We start from the raw sequence: 5690 nt of genomic DNA, 5'->3' as shown, positions 1-5690 counted from the left end.
TTGTCTATTATTAAATAGGATAGAAACATTGATAAGAGAGAATCACTGATCAGCTGCCTCCTGCATGCCCCACACTTTGGATCAAGACCGCACTCGGGCATGTGCCCTGACCGTGAATCGAACCATACCTCCTGGTTCATAGATCATCACTCAATCACTAAACCACACCAGCTGGGCTATTTTCTTTCTTTTTTTTTTTTTTTTAGAAAGAGTGGAAGGGAAGGGGAGAAACAGAGAGAGAGAAACATTTATGTGAGAGAGAGACATTGATTAGTTGCCCCCGCACACACCTCACCCAGGGCTAGGGATTGAGCCCAAAACCAAGGCTGTCTTGATTGCCTCCTCTTTGAACACATACATGTTCAATAAATATCTGCTGGGTGGGTGGATGGATGAAGACAAAGACCCCAAAAAATGTTTGAGCCCCTTTTAGGTGAACTACTTCGCTAAGCACTTTATGTGAGAGTAAATAAGGTAGACTCACAACACTATGAGTTAGCATTACCATCACTCTCCTCCCTACATTTCAAGATGAGAAAACAAGCTTCTGAACTGCCCAAGTTAAAGAGCAGTATCAGGGAAACAGCCTAAGTGCCCATCAGTAGATGAGTGGATTAAAAAACTGTGATACATCTACACAATGGAATACTACGCTGCAGTAAAAAAGGAGTTCTTACCATTTGCAACAGCATGGATGGAACTGGAGAGCCTTATGCTAAGTGAAATAAGCCAGTCAGAGAAAGATAAATATCACATGATCTCACTCATTTATGGAATATAATGAACAACATAAACAAAAACAGATCCAGAGACAGAGAAGCATCGATCAGACCGTCAAACCTCAGAGGGAAGGTAGGGGAGGGTGGGGGTAAGGGGGAAGAGATCAACCAAAGGACTTATATGCAAGCATATAGGCCTAACCAATGGACAGACAACAGGGGGGTGAGGGCATGATTGGGGGTTGGGGGGTAATGTGGGGATAAGGACACATATGTAATAACTTAATAAAGAAATTTAAAAAAAAAATAAAATAAATGAAGTAATAGATATAAAAAAAAGAGCAGTATCAGAGCTAGGATTGCAAATCAAGTCCTCACTATTAAGGAAACATTGTTAATTTTTATTAGGGTAGAAAATAGCAAGGTAAATGTTTAAAAAGAAAATGTTTTTATTAGAGACACACTAAGTGACAATGTCTGAGGTTTAGCCAATAAATTTTTTTAAAAAGTGGGGAGGATAGCCTGGCCAGTGTGGCTCAGTGGTTGAGCATCTACCTATGAACCTGGAGGTCAACAGTTCGATTCCTGATCAGGGCATATGCCAGAGTTGCGAGCTCGATCCCCAGTAGGGGGCATGCAGGAGGCAGCCGATCAATGATTCTCTCTCATCATTGATGTTTCTATCTCTCTCTCCCTCTCCCTTCCTCTCTGAAATCAATAAAAATATTAAAAAGAAAAAGTGGGGAGGATAATTGAACGAAAAAAATTGGGGCAATGTTGATAATTGTGGAAATTGGGTACATGGGGCTCATAATACTGTACTCCCTACTGTTGTGTGTGTTTGAAATTTTCCATAATATTAAGTCTACTCATGTGCAGCTTCCCTCACTGCAGAGATGGTAGGCAGTGGGGTGTTGGTCAAACCAAGGGAGAAAAAACATCAAAGAAAACAATCTTTGTCCAGGCAACAAGGAATTCACCTCAGAGATGATGTGCAGGAGAAAAACAGGACCAGAAACCAGACCAAAGAATCAAGAGACATAGATAAAGCAGGTGGTAAGAAAATGGCAGTAAAAGTGCATTTTGGATAAAAGAGACAGGGAGAGGAAGGAGGGGCTAGAGCAGCACAGGAGGCCCAGAGCCAGCAAAGTCACTATGGTTCCCCCTTGTATATCAGTAAAAACAAAAAGGGGAGAGGAGGAGGGTAGAAAGAAGCTAGAAGGAGAAACTGATTAATAAATCAATTGATCAATCAATTAATACTAGTATATATGAAATAAACACATGACAAATGCTCATCCTCCTCAACGAGGAAATGTAAATTATTAGTTATCTATGCTCCAAATTGGCAAAGATTAAAAATATTGATAGTGTTTCAGTGCTAGAGGAGAAATATAAATTGATACAATATTTACTGGGTAATATCTAGCAAAATTTTAAACCTGCTGTAGGAAATGGGAACCTGAGGGGCAGAGAGAGCTCAACTCAAGTGAGACGGTGCAAACTGCTGGCAACCAAGACATCCCATTGTCCACAGCAGAATCCTTGACACAGAAATTCCAGTTGCAGGATTTTATTTAAGTATGTATACAAAGTGTAAAAATAGGTATACATGTATACAAAGAGGTATACAAAGCAAAGATACATATCTTCAAGGATGCTTTAACTACAAATAAAACAAATGTCTAACACTAGAGACTAAAAAATTGATGCAAGTATACAATGTAATACTATGTATTATTAAAAGATATGATTTTTTAAAAAAAGATATGATTGATGTGTCCTAAACTTGGGAAAATAAAAAGCATTAAATGGGGGGGAAGCAAGTTACATAAGAGTAGATACACGGTGATTCCCATTTCTGCAAAGAGGATTTCTCTCTCTCTCTGTCTCTCTCTCTCACACACTCACACACACACATTAGCATACACAGTGGGGGGGGGGGGGGGAATGTGGATAAATGCAGACCAAATTCTTAAAAGTAGTTAACAAGACACTGAATTATGGATTATTTTCCTTATATATATTTCTGCTTATGTATAACTCTCATCGATGGTGCTCTAAAACCTTAGCTGGGTGCTAATACCTCCAATGTGCCTAAGCTGACTAAAGTTGCCCATGTTTTTATTGCTTCTAATTTATATTGTAACAACTTCCTTCTCAACATCTCAACTGCTTGCAAAAAGACTTGTTAACAGTTGCTTGCCACATTTAAAGTGCCTTATGCTTTGTCTCAGTGTCCTTTTTATCTCATATCAATGTTTATCTTTAATCGAACTACAGTTACTTTCATGCTTTCCTTTTCTGCAGCCTGTTACCTTTGTCATCTATGTAGCTTTGTTAAGGTTCCTCACATCTGGCGTTCAGTGGAATTTCTATGTGGTCTGATCAACCATGAAAATGAAATCAAAGTAATTTAGATAGTATATTCTCTCAAGTTATTTTACCACTAAGAAGAACTGGCATAATTCCAGAACTACTAGGTTAATAACTCAGAACACACAGCCTCCTAACAGAGAATATATCAGTTTCAGTGTTAGCACATTATTAGGCTAAGCAAAAAAACTAGTAATAAGTTCAAATTCCTAAATAGCCCTAACCAGTTTGGCTCAGCGGAATAGAGCGTTGGCCTGCGGACTCAAGGGTCCCAGGTTTAATTCCGGTCAAGGGCATGTACCTTGGTGCGGGCACATCCCCAGTGGGGAGTGTGCAGGAGGCAGCTGATCGGTGTTTCTCTCTCATCGATGTTTCTAACTCTCTATCCCTCTCCCTTCCTCTCTGTAAAAAATCAATAAAATATATTTTTTAAAAAATTCCTAAATACAGTTGGGGCCAATAATCTTATAGTATCCTAAATATGATGACAGTGACCTCAGCTGAGCCTCCAAAAGGTCCATCAGCCGACAAAAGTCGCAACATCCTAGTGTTGAATCCACTACCCACTCCAGGGCTGGCCAGTATTTGTCTGGAGACCTTGTGGCCCAAACTGACTTAGTCCCTCTTCTTCACAGGAGGACGAAGTGCTCAGATTAGTGAGTGATGGAGATCTAGATAATGCCAGTGAAGAACTGTTACATTCTCTTCCAAAGGAAACTTCCGCAAGACCCAAAGAGGGCAAGGAACAGTCCCTGGCCTCAAAACCGTGGACATATGAAATGAACAACACATTTTCACAGCAAAATTAAACATTGCCTTTAGCAACCTGGAAATAGAAAGGCAGAGGAATGTTGTCTTTGGAAATACAAAGATCAGGCTCGGCCATGAAGTCAGAACTGTCATTAGACCACTAACTCCACAGGGATGACTTCCTGTCATTTCATGTGCTGCGGTCATTCATTTGTTCACTCAAACAACATTCACTGAGCAGCTACTCTGTGTCAGAGCACTGGATATAAAAATAAATAAGAGAAAGTCCTGCCCTCAAGTAGGTCACAACCTAGGCATGGAAAACACAAAAATACTACAAGTTAAGAGTACAGTGTGATTATGAAAAAAAGCTGACCGACCACAAAGGCCATACAAAGGAGAGGTTTTCAGCTTAGTCTGAAAAGAAGCAAGGGAGGCTTTGAGGTGATGGTAGTGCCTGAAGTTCCAGTCAATTCAAGCCTGAGTCAGACGAGCATGCTGGGATCTTCCAGGAGTTTACTATGGAGCCTTGAGGGCCAGAGGAACTGTGGCTGAGGAGGGACCAGACCAGAAGACACCAAAGAGGCTGGGTCATAAAGGTCCTTGTGAGATGCTGACTAAGAGACACACAAGGAGCCAGATGTTCATAGTATTTCAAGGCCAGAGGAATATTATTTACTTTTAACTGGAGTTAAAGACCACCTAGCACAGAGGTGGATTTGACTAAGGAAGACTAGAAGAGATTTAGAGCCAGTTATTTTGAATCCCTTATTTTTCTCTTGCCTTTTTTTCCCCCACAGGGAAAAAATAAAATGAAACAAGTCTATAACAAAACCTGTGAACCTTCTGTTCATCAAAAATATTTCTGAACAGAGTGCTAGATTCTATCAAAGTAGCTCAAATTAGAGAAAGACAAATGGAGACTTTCCAACATCTGGAGGCTTCCAGGCAAAAAGACTAAAGTCAGGTCTCTGATGGCAATAGAAGCTAAAGAAACATCCAAAATAGGGGCCACAGAACACAATGCTGCTTGGCATACCCTAGCACTCTGCCAATGGGAATGCCCACTGGTCCCCAAACAAGGACATGCCAAACAGTTATGTCTGGCTTTTCCATAGGAACTTCCAGGAAAAAAACCTAACCATGCCAGGAATAACCCTGGACTTTATAGCGTGGACTCTTGCCCACCATGTACCTTGACAATCCTCTCACCTGCCCAGGGTGCCAATGGGCGAACACAGTAGGCTGCCTCCCTCACCAGACAAGGAAACTGAGCCCCTCATCCCTGCACAGGACTCAGCTACACTCCTACTAGTACCACTGAGAACAGTGCCCGTCTCACTCACTAACTACATTAACTCCTAGCAGCAAGCCCTGACCCCCACGAAGCCCTAGGCCCTCATCTCCAGTCTTCACCACAACATGCAGAGAAGGTTGTATTAGCCCCATTTTACAGATGGGGAAAAAAATGAATAAAACAAAAAACAAGGCTGAGAGAGGTTACCAGCTTACCCAGGTCAAAAAGCAAGCAAGAGTTAGAGGTGGATGACTCCAAAGACCATGCTCTTCCCATTGTACTAAGCACCTTAGAAGTTTCCTAATAAAACAAAAACTCTAGCCCTGGCCGGTTTGGCTCAGTGGATAGAGCGTCGGCCTGCGGACTAAAAGGTCCCAGGTTCGATTCCAGTCAGGGGCATGTACCTTGGTTGTGGGCACATCCCCAGTGGGAGGTGTGCAGGAGGCAGCTGATCGATGTTTCTAACTCTCTATCCCTCTCCCTTCCTCTCTGTAAAAAAAATCAATAAAATATATTTTTTAAAAAATAAATAAATAAAATAAATAAAT

Source organism: Myotis lucifugus, unplaced genomic scaffold (genome assembly GCF_000147115.1).
Source record: "Myotis lucifugus unplaced genomic scaffold, Myoluc2.0 scaffold_614, whole genome shotgun sequence".
In the NCBI taxonomy this organism is placed as follows: domain Eukaryota; kingdom Metazoa; phylum Chordata; class Mammalia; order Chiroptera; family Vespertilionidae; genus Myotis; species Myotis lucifugus.
This window is presented reverse-complemented; position numbering follows the sequence as displayed.